The 12,834-nt window shown below is 35.6% G+C and overlaps 1 protein-coding gene across 1 annotated transcript in view; it reads right to left on the reverse strand.

Moving 5' to 3' along the window:
• Positions 1–12,834, reverse strand: part of SYT14 (synaptotagmin 14) — a 78,563-nt gene that overhangs the window by 52,949 nt on the left and 12,780 nt on the right. The window lies entirely within an intron of this gene.

The raw sequence follows: 12,834 nt of genomic DNA on the forward strand, positions 1-12,834 counted from the left end.
GGACCAGCTGGCCCACCCTACCCTCTGGCAAGCAGGACACTTAATGAGCAAAAAACAGAGCGAGAAAAACCATGCATGGTCACTTGCATATGACTCAAGAAAGAGCTAATAGAGAGTGAAATAGAGATAAAGCACACTTTAAAACCAGGTGGGGGGAAAAAGGCCAAAGTAGACTGATATGTCTTAGAGAGTATGTAAAATAAAGAATATCTAATTGCTATTAAGCAGATAACTACAAGGCAGTTTTGGGGATCTTTAAAAGGTCTAGAATCTTTAACATGCACCAGCATCTAAGAATATCAATTACACCACTTAACACTAAGATGATCAAGGAGCAGGTTTTAGAAATATGAAATCTGCAAATGGATTGGCAAACTGAAGCAATGGGAAAGAGTATTTAAATGGCAGCTTGTTTATTTGAAATGAGAGTGGGCAGGGAAAGGGATATAGAAGATCAGCGAAAAAAAGAGTCTAGAAATGTGAGAAATAAGTAACAACTTATAAAGGCAGTTCAAGACCAAGAGAGGGCAGATCTTTTGAAAGGGGTGCAGATGCCCACAGACTATAATGAAGCTGAGCTGCTTCATTAATAAAGGCTGCCAGGATCTCAGAGGGAAGGCCCTTAGGAAACCCAGCAGACTCTCCACAAGTTCTATTTCCAAAAAACTTGAAGCGAGAAGTTAAAATAGTGACAGGATTGCAAATTTATTGTGAAGTAGAGTGGGAGGTTAAAGTGAAGGGTTATAAAACTGCAATTCAATAAATAATATTTGGGTGCAAATTATAGGCAAAATTGTGATAGAACTCAGTAACTACATGCAATTCACAACCATGGAAAGTATTACAAAATTGTGATTTCTAGTGATATATAACAGATTAATTAATCTGTTAACTGGTTTACTAGTAGTGTACTGAAGAAACATTATAGGTTCAGTTATGTCTCAAACCTGCATTCTAAACAGGAAGAGTAACACCTAAGAGTGGATTTTGTGGCCACAACACACAGACAACAAATTCTTCAGAGCTGAACACAACTGCATTAATCTGGATGAAAACTGGGATTTCACATATCCCTTTTCTTCCTCCTGACTTTGCAACACTCCACACTCAACTCCATACATCCCATTCTTGGGAGTTGATTTTTTTTTTCAATTTAATAAAGATTTATGAAGCTTTATCAGATTTACAAATTCTGTTTGCCAAGATCTTGGTGCTTCACTTTAGGACTATAATGGTGCATGGTAACATCTTTCACTATTTAAAAAGGAGTGGAATTAAAGAACAGTTGGCAACAGACTCAGCATTCAGAGATGCAATACAAGAGGACAAGATGCAGGAGTCCAAAATAACTACAAGAAGAGTTCCAATTGGAGATGAGGCGGGAAAAATCCAGAATGAGAGGAGTTTATCACTGGAACAGATTGCTTAGATCAGTTATAGAATCCAACTTCAATGTTATCCCTGCTTTGAGCAGGGGACTGAACTGCAAATTACTTTCCCAGGAGCCTTCCAAATGAAATCATTCTCTGATTCGACATATGCCCTTTGTAAATCTGGGCTCATACATCTATGTAAAAGTACTGATTGAGAAACACATGCAGTTCCACAACCTCCTCAGTTCATTTTGCAGGATGACAGGGAACATTTGTGTCTGTGGTGCTGTTCTTAAATTATTATACAGGTGTCTTTTAAATCTGACAAAGAAAGAACGATCCAAAGAAATGTGCCTTCCACCATGAAAAACAAATTGGACAGATCTGCACTTCTGTTTTGAGCTGAACATCCAGATCCACATCTATCTAAAACTGGCAATTATTTTTGCTTCACTTCTTACCTCTGACCAGAAGAGATCATGTAACATTTTGCCTAAACTGCCCCTGAAATTTTTCCTATTAAAAGGAACATGTCAACAACTTCAAATGAGACATCCTGCTGAATCAAGAGGGGTAACAAGGTGAGAAAAGTGGATTTCTATTCTGGAACACAGAGGAAAGTAAGCTAATTCTTTTAAATTAATATTTTAATTATCATGAACTTTGGCACGTGGCAGGCGTTCATTTATTGTTTGTCAAGTGTCTATTTACCATTTTTCATGGAATCTTCCCACCCATGGGAATACTCTGAGATTTGACAAAAGCCTCAGTTCATATATATTAATTTTTTACCTCAAAGCTTAACAGATGAAATCTCCCCAAGTTCTGCTGGCAGTAGGCATGCTCCCACCCCTTCCAAGACTGCATATGCATAACTGAGAATGTCTGAGGCTATTGAAACAACACCCAGCTTTCTCTGAATTATTGATCCTGACCCAAATGAGACTAGAAGTCTCTAGTTTCTAAGGCCTTCTCTAGAAGGTCCAGAACAGAAAATCTTCATTTTCAATAAGTTCCAGCTATAAAATCTAGCAAACACAGAGGCAGTGGCAGAAAAGGCAGCAAGAGGGGACTGCAGTTCACCAGAACACAGGGACCAGCAGAAGTGAAAGAGCAGTAGAAGGTGGCACAAGTTAATGATGTTCAGGGAGGAAATCAGTGTGAGATATGAAGAAGGTGTGACACCAATTTAGGGTACACGGAACAAGTCAGAAAGCGAAGAGAAGGCAAAAAAGAAGACAGATCAGAAGGCAGATAAAGATCATGGGACCTCTGAATGAACTATGAGAATGATTGCTTTATTATTGGAGCAGGCTGTCCTAAGCAACTTTACCTGAATTCAGTGTCCACACTGCTTTGAAGAGGAGATTTAACTGAATTCCAGTCATGGAATGATCCTCAACAAAGGGAAGTGACAGTCTCCTTTTAATAGGATAGAACTGTACAGCAACTTCAGGGAAAAACACTCTCACATATGTCACATTTGATCTCTTCAAACTGTAGGTTTAAATTGCAACTATTAAATTTTTACTTATGCTTACGTTGTTCAGCAATCATCTGCTTTGATCCATCAAAATATGTGCGTAAGGAACTGAAAGCTGAATACGTTGGGTTTTTTTTTTTCCAGTACTTCCTGGATACTAAGTAGTTAAAAAAGGCACTGTCTGAAAGCCTTATAGTTCTCTATGGAAACACAGTATCTGATGACATTTTTCTGGATGAAAAAAGAAACATTGGCTGATACCTTACAAAAAGAATGAAACTTTAGCTGCAGCAAAACTAATTAATTATTTATGTAATTCAGTGTGAACATAGGACTTGAAAATTATATTTCTGTATCAATTTGCACTCATGTAAAGAGTCTTAGAATACTTGTTCACAGATTAGGTAAATTATCAAGCTGAAATCCTGTAAAGTATTACCATTATAAAGCTAGGGAATAAAAAATGTACTTCAATTTTCCACATGAAATGCGCACAGATTCCCATCTATGGATACAGGTTTTATACCTCACATTAATCCTTCAGTTAGTTTCTCACAGGTTAAGTGTCAAGCAGGTATACTTCACAGACAGAAAAAAATTAAAAGTTCTTTTTTACATAAAAAATACATCTATGCCAGATTCACCACCAGAATTATTTTGATTCAAAATAAATTGTAACAAATTCTGAGTTGTCTGGAAATTAATTGTACCATGAAAAGCATTTTAAAAACTCTCAGAGGTTCAGTGGTTTCTTCTACTATCAGACACCAGTAGAAAAGCAGTATTTTCTCAAAGTCATACTTTAAATTCAAAGGTCCTACTTCTATAAACTTCATAATTATTTCATCATTTTATTATTCTTAAGAAAAACACCAATGAAATTCTGAATTCGTGTTTGAAATTCCTTATAATATAAGGCAGTTTTAGAAATACTAAAAGAACAAATATCTTTCTACAAAGTTACCAGGACTAGTTGAATTGCTGGCTATGGAAGTGGCATAGAAAGTCCCAGTCATTACAGAAGTATTACCTTAACATCACTTTAATTCCATTTTGTTGTAATCATCACTAGAATCAGAAATATTAGAACACAGAAACTTACCATCTCTTCATCTTAAATATCAAATTAGCACCTCTTTCTCAAATAATAAATTCTTTGTTATGACGTAATCTTTCATTTCAAAAAGATGTTTCAAACTCTTCAGAAAATAATGACATCTTCAAATATGTACCACCAAAACAACAAAAATCCTCAGGCATTTTAAAAATATGAAATTTTTTTTATATGAAATTTAAAAGCATTTAATATTTTAGTATGTATCTAGCCCCAAACTTTATTTGATATGAAGTCAATTATTTTTGGAGCTTTCACACTCTACATCATACCACTTACTTAGCTAGTAATGTACAAAGCCACACAGTTATCTTAGTGATGTTTCAATTATTCATTTACAAATGCAATACTAGCTTTTCTGTACACAAATTAAGTAACTAGGGGGGATGACCTGAAAAATGCCAATTACCTTTAGGATTCTAGCACAAAAAACATTTGAAATGTAATATGTAAGCTTGTTTTTATTTATAACTTGGGGTTTTTTTACAACTCGATCTAAGAAACTTTAGCCCTTTAATTTTTTTTAAATGGGACTGTTGTTTTGTATTTAGTCCTGAAGAAGAATGATTTACTGTTATTCATTTTTTACACCATTACATCTTGACACTCCATGAAAATAAACTGTGCTGTCCAGCTCAAAATATTTTCATCCAAATGCCATTCACTGCTGCTTGTAACTTCTTTCCAACTTTGCCACTTGCACAAGAAATTAACATATTTTTAGAAAGCTGAGCAGGTTACTGAACAAAACAACAAGATTTGTGCCTTGACTGCCTTTTCTCCATGCTTGAATTATTTATCTCCAAACAGGGTGTATTTATTTCTCACTGACATGTCATAACAGAAAAAACCAAACAAATCCCTCTACACCTGAGACTGCTCACAAGGGAAATACTTTGGTCTGATTACTCAACAGGAGTAGGGACTGTTCTTTCATACGTGTCAATTTTCTTTTACTAATTACATAGGGTTGTCTCTTCTTTAAAAGCAAGTAACTGAACTTGAAGGCTACCTAAGATTTCATGGTCTTTCTAAACAGCTTTTCTTTAACAATGGAAACTCAATGTTCCACAGCAAATTCGTACATAATTACTGTCTTTCTGTTTACTGGAGTAGTTGAAGAAGCAGCAAGTGAATAAAACCTAAACAAAATGCTACACCTACAAGGGGTAATAGTTTATCCACTGTTGCCTTAGAATTCTGACTTTAAACATTAAATTCTTGAGTACCTGCACTGTTTCAAAAACATTAACTATATATGGCAGCATCACTATTAGAATGCTTTCCCAAGTAAAAAACAAAAGCAACTGTACCACAAAAATTGACTAGCTTATGTTGCTGCTAAAAATCAGTGATAGACAATGAACTCTAAACATTTTATTAAATACTTCAAAAGACAAAATTCCAAACATATATTCTATGATTCCTGTTTTGTTCTTTCTTCTATCTCCCATGTAAAACAATGGACTATGCAATTCCTTTCTAAAAATGTACCGAATTTTAATATGTTTTGCCAAAACAAATATCAGGAAGTCTTTCAGCTCAACTTAAAACACACAATTACATCTCATAGCAATGCTTTTAATTGTTTAGCTACACGTAGGTAACATTAAAACTGAAGCTTTTCTGTATAAAGATGCTGCCCCCTCCAATTCAAACCTGCATTTTGCCTTTCCTGATGCAGCACAGACTTCTTACCTTGGCCCACTACTAATGGCTACATCTCTCAGTATACTATGTTAAATACATTTTATTCTGCCAGTCTTCTGATGTTCCTTCCTCCGAGTTTGTTGCTCCTGCATCTTGCACATTGTTGGACAGCAAGTTTACACACTCTCCAGTACAAATTACAAGCCCCTGCAACATGAGCTGCCTGTACTTCAACACTTTAAGTATCAACATCCAGGACACAACTCTGAGCAACAGCAACTTCAAATGAGCATGAACTTGAAATGACAACTCAATTCAATTTCAAGGCAAAACTGAAAGGAGTGCCGCATTTCCTAAATAAGAAAATTATAAACAATTCTAGCAACACAAACCTCTCAGAAGTTTTTTAAGACAGAATGAAACAAGGATGAAAGTGGTTCTATTTGGAATAACAGTGCCCTTTAAATGGACCTTCCAAAGAAATACTGAGGAACACACAAAATTTATATTGTCTGAAGTGAAACATGATGCCACTTTGGGTTAATTTCAAAAAAAAGGTCATGTTAAGCAAAAAATAAATGTGTTTGTTTACACGAAAAGTCTACTAGAATTAGTGTATCATGAAAGGTATCATGACTGGTCTAACTCCACTGTCTCTCCTCTTCCAGTGGAAATTTATCAGAAATAATAACAATGTTTTTAACATTTTATTTCTGTCACTTCACCCGAGCTGTGGGATATTATGCACTGCTACAGAGACAAAGTAGAACTTCTTTTTCTCTTTGTTTCCTTAACATCTAATTACAAGGACTAACAAGAGTTAGTTTTAACATCTAGATTCCAGGAATTCTTACACACAGGAAGAAATTCTAGAATGTATTTTAATTAACAAACTCAGTTTATTTGATTTTATTACAATCAATTAAGTTACTTGACTAAAAAATTACATCAAATAGAGTTCATTTACTTCATAAAATACAATTCTAGAACCATAGAATAGCCTGAGTTGGAAGGGACCCACCAGGATAAAAGTCCAATTCTCAGCCCTGCACAGCACCATCCCAAAGAAGTGCATTGTCCAAATGCTCCTTGAGCTCTGTCAGTCTGGTGCTGTGAGCACTGCCCTGGGGAACCTAAGCCAGTGTCTAGCCATCCTCTGGGTGAAGAACCTTTTCCTGATATCCAACCTAAACTTCCCCTGACACAACTCCAGGCCATTCCCGCAGGTCCGGTCACTGGGCACCACAGAGCAGAGATCAGTGCCTGCCCCTCCTCTTCCCCTCACAAGTTGTAACTGCAATGAGATCTCCCCTCAGTCTCCTGAACGAGCCAGGTGACCTCAGCCACTTCTAACTCACAGTTTATGATAAAACCAGCTTGGTTCATTACATTAACTAATCACATCCATAACTGCACAAAACTGCTTGTGGCAGCTCTAGTACTGCCTCTATAGATTGCCTTTTTCAGGATTCTTTCCCCCTTCTTTTAAAATATCATGCTGAAACTGTCTTTTGCTGATTAATTTAATTACATGAAGAAAAGGGCCCTTGGCTCCAAAATACCACTAATCCAAGAAAGAATTTAGAAGTAACTGAAGCCATACTCTGAGATGGAGATTTAAACTTTTGACAGAAATATTTTAATTCCTAAATCCTTATGTGCTGAAAAAGTTGTCAGCCTGCCATCCCTGCTGATTTACTAGTCCCTCAATGCCTTTTCTCTCTTACATGGAATTCATCTCTGATTAAATAGTATCTCACAACAGAAATCACTGAAAAGAAACAGAGAAGGAAGCATCACATTTGCCACTTGGAATAGACACTGATCATGGAATCATCTTGATTACCTCCAAATCCCAATAATCTGTTGCAATTACATCGCATATTACATGACTATTATCCACGCAGTGGGTAAGAGAACAGCAGTGATTATAATTTTTAATGGTATTCTCAAATAATCCTCCCAAAGCAAAAGTATTAAAGACCCACAGGGGTCTAGAGACTTGTAGTTTAAAAGTTCATACTCATTACAAAGTAGCTCTCCACTACAGGGAAAGAAAAATAATCTATGTAATAAAAATATTTTAAGACCTCATTTTTCCCTATCAGACTCTACAATTAACAACAAAGCATGAGACAATCCATGTAATCCAAAAGTAATTAACCAGGATATACAGCGAAGTACTGCATGGTAAAAATTATTATATGAACATGAGAACCTGAGTGAAGAAATGCCAGGGTTTAGATACAGCAAACTTCTTACTCACAAAACTTGACATGGAAGAAAAGATACTGCCATAGCTGAAATTAGGTGACCCCAGGAGCTGCTGCTTTCCAGAAGACTCCAAACACAGGAAAATACACAAAATTATATTCTGCTTCCTCTGTGAGCATCAGTAAGCTCAGAGAAAAGAATTTACTCTGTATTGAATTTTCTCTAATCCAAAATATGTACATACAGATTACTTTTCCAACAGTGCAAATTCAGAATATATTCTGGTGGTGTGAATTTTAACACTGTTACTTTTTTTTTTAACATGTAATAATATGTCTAAATTATATGAGGTTTAGTACCCATGGGATAAAAATTTTTTCAAGTCTTGAAAAAAAAGTATTAATTACTAATTTCTTCATAATTAATTGCTAATTTCTTCATATATTATAAAAGTAGCTTTAATTGTTTATAGTTTCTAAATGAAGAGTTTTTATTCCTCTTTGTAAAATGAGAAAATGCACTTTTATTTTGGACTGTCCAAATCTGAACCTCTAAATGAGTATAGAAACAACATATATTTATATTAGATAACCTCATATTAATGTAAAATGTAAAGAAATTTGCTACCATCTGTGACAACACCTTCTCTTGATGAAGAACAAGTAGTTCTACCAACTGGATGACAGCAGCAAGAAAGGGGTAAATTATTTTATTTCTTTTTCGGAGGCAGTTACTAAGTGTAGACTATCACAAATAGTGTAAAATAACTTGAGTATCAGATCCAGTTGACTTTCAACTTAATAATGTTTCTACTGTAAAATGAAACTAATGAATAAATGTTACTTTTTGCCATTTGGAATAAGTGTAGTTATCAGCTTAACATTCAGACACATGCAAATGGAGAAGGATAGTTGACCAGAACATTAAAGAGGAATAGTTCTACTTAAAATATACTTCTGACAAAGCAGAAATTCACACCTTCTTATCTTTTCAAAATTATTATTACAAGTGACATTTTTCATTGTTAGACAAAGACATTGTCTTTTTGCAACTTCTCTTTTGCATATTAAAGGGAGCACTTCTGTTCCATTCTTAGTCACAAAGCCAGTTTGCTGAATAATTTCCTTTGTTTGCAAGACTGCCGCAACAATAAAAAGGAAAGAACATCTTGCAAAAGAAAAAAAGGGCTTAAAAATAATTTTTAAACTTCTGTGCAACTCAACCCTTACTTGGATACTCAATCTACATTTCCAGGAATTAAATACAAAACACATTGCTAAGTTAGAAGTTATCACTTTGCATTCAAAAATAAACAAGTGAAATATGTTGGGTGAAAGAAACCTAAAAATAATACGGCCATAAATATAATTTTTATATATATATTTATATATATATATATATTTATATTTTCTCCTCTAATGTCACTTCCATGTCACACAGTGAATACATAGCAGAACATATTAAAGGGGAGTTTCTTCAGTTATAGCTCAATATTGTAAACACACATCACAAATCTGTCTTGTTTGTACAAAGAGAACCTGAAACAGCCTTAATTAAAATATTACTAAATATAACAACAGCTGATTCCAAGTTTGACTTGCAGTTGCACTATACAGCTAAGAAAGATATATTGTTCTCAAGCCTAATCTCAAGTTCCCTGAATTCTTTTATGTCCACAGCAAATAACCAAAGGAACAACTTACACAAATATCCTCTCTCAAAAACAGCTGGATATTAGGAAGATATCCAGCAAAACCACAAACTGTTAACTGAGTAGTTTCAGAGAAACTCTGTCACCTTCTGATGTCAAAAACTAAGCAGGACTCTCCACAGCCAAGTCTTCAATTTGTATTGTCAGACACTAAAATGTGTGAACACAAACTTGCATTAAATAATAGAAGTAAACAAGATGTTAATTTATAATAAAAGCGAGAATATATTTTTCCATTTAATTTTCAGATTTCAATAATGTGTAAATATAAAACCACACAAACAGTTCAACTACTTAACTATGTTAAACATAGAAGACACATATTTCAGTGATTTCCTAATAGCTGATCATACATCTTGAAAGGTTTTTTTACAAGCTGGGAAGTGACTTGTTCAGTATTTTGTAGCTAGTAGATATTATATAACAGCCACAAAATTCTTCCATTTTCAGGACACACACTGCCTATATTTATGCATTTAGAGGAAGCCTCTTTAAAAATACATAAGAATTCGTTTTTGAGGCTTTCCAGAATAGCCTATTAGTCTCCTTACTCCTGATCAGCTCTTTGCAGATTCTTCTCAAAAATATATGAATCTGCTAAAAGGAAACCAAGTGAAAAAACCAATAAAAGTACTGCAATCCTTCTTGTGCAGCCTGCAGGGGGACTCACCACAGTCTCTCTTGGGCAACTACAAAATTATAATAACCTTAATGTGACACAGGAGGAAGCCTGTGCCAGACAATTGCTACATCTTTGGGTAACAAAGCTGAGTCCTGTACCAATATCATACTGGGATCATATTTACACTAGAACTGATATAATCTCAGATATTCAATGAACATTATAACTGGTACTTGCAAACCTCTGAGTCTATAATTTAAACTGAGTTAATCTGAGAAATACAAAACATAAAAAACAGGAAAATTGAGGTTTCAAGTTATTTTCATTTTTACAGCTGAATAACCTTAGAGTAGACATTTCCTTTTTAAGGCTTAGGTTTTGCTTTTACAGCTATGCCTTCAACTACAGCTAAGAAGTTTTCATTATGTTATTTGAGCTAAATGCTGTAGTCACAGCTTTGAAGACCCTTCTGGTCCCTATCCACATTTCATCATCTGATACTCCAAGGTTCCTATTTTCCTAACAAAAAATGAAAGGGCAGGCAAGAAAAATACAATTTAGGAATGTGTTACTTTGCTGACTTGAAAGAAAAATTAACCACCAACAATAGGTGTTCTTCAAGTCACATAATCCCCATATAAATTGTAATTACATTCCATCACTTGAAACCGGAAAGTTTTCCCATGTATTATTCATAGAAGACACATGCTTGCTTGCATTGCTTACTTTTCCCTTTTCCCTATTCAGTGCAGGAAAAAAAAGATGGAACATCACTATTTATGCTATTAGTTGCTTCTCAACAGCCATGTACTTGGAAGCACTGTAAGAAAGATAGACAGACAAGCAAAGCACAAGTGTACACTGGAAGAACTTCAGTTACTCATTGCAGGCTATTTACTACCAAGGTTTCTTTCAGAGGTTCCACACAGGCATTCCAACTCCAGTCACAGAGCAGTCAGTTACCCACCATCTCCTGGCAGAAAGCACAAGAGGCTTTCAGGCAAATAACAAATGGAGAACCATTTTGTCAAACACCACCAGCTTGCAAAGCCTCACAGACAGTAGTCGATGAAAATGAGGGAGTGGATGAATGCCAGGAGTGCTGGAATGTCCTCTCCTGGTGCCACAGTCACACAGACACCAGAGAAAAAGGAGAAGGGCACACTGCAACCCTACCCAGCAGCAGACAAGACTCCAGGAAATTACCCATGTGTCAATGTGAACACTTAATCTGTCCATTCAACTTCTACTGTGAGCTCATGGACCAAAAAACGGCTTAGCTTTCAGGGCACAGCCAAGAGGTGGGAAGCCTGTATAAGCTTGACGTGAGCACTCAGTGACATTAAGGACCAAGGACCAAGCTGGAAGGTCTGATTTGACCAGCTCGAGACTGCTGGCAGCCAGGAACTCTCAGCTTGGAAATGCCTTCCTATTCTGAGGATGTCAGTAGAGATCCTGAGTCTGCAATCTCATCCTGGCAAGCAAGCAGAGCTGGACAACTGGCAAATAAAGTAATCCTTAGGAGCCTGGCCTTGGTCAGACAATAAAAGCATCTTGAATGTGCATCAGAAGATGTAAAGTCTTAGACAAAGTAACCAAAACTCCACATGACTGGAAGATCTGCAGTACAATGGCAAGCACCTTCAGCTTTAAAGGTACATGTCGAGTAGGGAGTGAAGACAGACAAGAATGCACCAAATCCGTGCACCACAAGGAGAAATTTGTCAGTAACATAGGGACACACAAGGTTAGAAAATACGTGGAGACTCATATGAACGGAAAAGGAACCCAACATAGTGCAAGTATAAATGGCACTAAGAGGATATTTCTCTTTTAATCACACTTACCCCTAGGCTAATTTATAACCACCACTGGTAAACACAAGTTCCATGCTATTTTTATTTAATTTTTATCAATGGCTAACAGAGCTTAGAATTCAATGCCCAAATATAACACAGAATCTTAAAAAAACAAACACATCTTTTCAATTTAATTTCCCAGCAATTAACATTAAAACCATACAGCACTGTCTCCAAGAACACAGAAAATTTGTTTTTCTTAAAATCAGTACAGCATCCTAAAATAAATAAGGATTAGCAAGATTACCAAAGGAATACAAAGATGTAGCAAGATTACCAAAGGAATACTGTGTGTACCACCTTATCTGTCAGTGGAAAAAGAGAGACAGCAATAAAAAGAAAAAATTCACCTCCCCTCCAAAATGAGAAGGAATTTTATAAAAGCAAGATCTAAATGATTCACAGTTTAGAGAAGCAGAGAAATGTACTTAATTACAGTACTGTAACACATACACACTCACAAATTCTTTCAACAGATATTTGGAAAAGATTAGTTGTGACCATAAAGCTATTTTGACCTTAACTGGTAGACTTAATTCTGTGGTTAGGCATTGTTAAATAAATGTTTCAATAAACTCAAACAATTTTACCAAAATGTCTCAGTGAATGCAATGGAAACTAAGAGGACAAACAAAATTTCTTCCCACAGAGTATGATGCGGTTTGACAATACTATAGAGGCAGTCTAAAACTAAGTTGTTGTCAAAAGAGTCTTGCAGCCTTACTCCTCTCCCACCATGTTTTCTTCCTCTTTCCTTTTGAAAACAGTCAGACTCTTCTGACCTGAGACTCAATTCAAGGATCTCATC

Source organism: Vidua chalybeata, chromosome 3 (assembly GCF_026979565.1).
Source record: "Vidua chalybeata isolate OUT-0048 chromosome 3, bVidCha1 merged haplotype, whole genome shotgun sequence".
Lineage (NCBI taxonomy): Eukaryota > Metazoa > Chordata > Aves > Passeriformes > Viduidae > Vidua > Vidua chalybeata.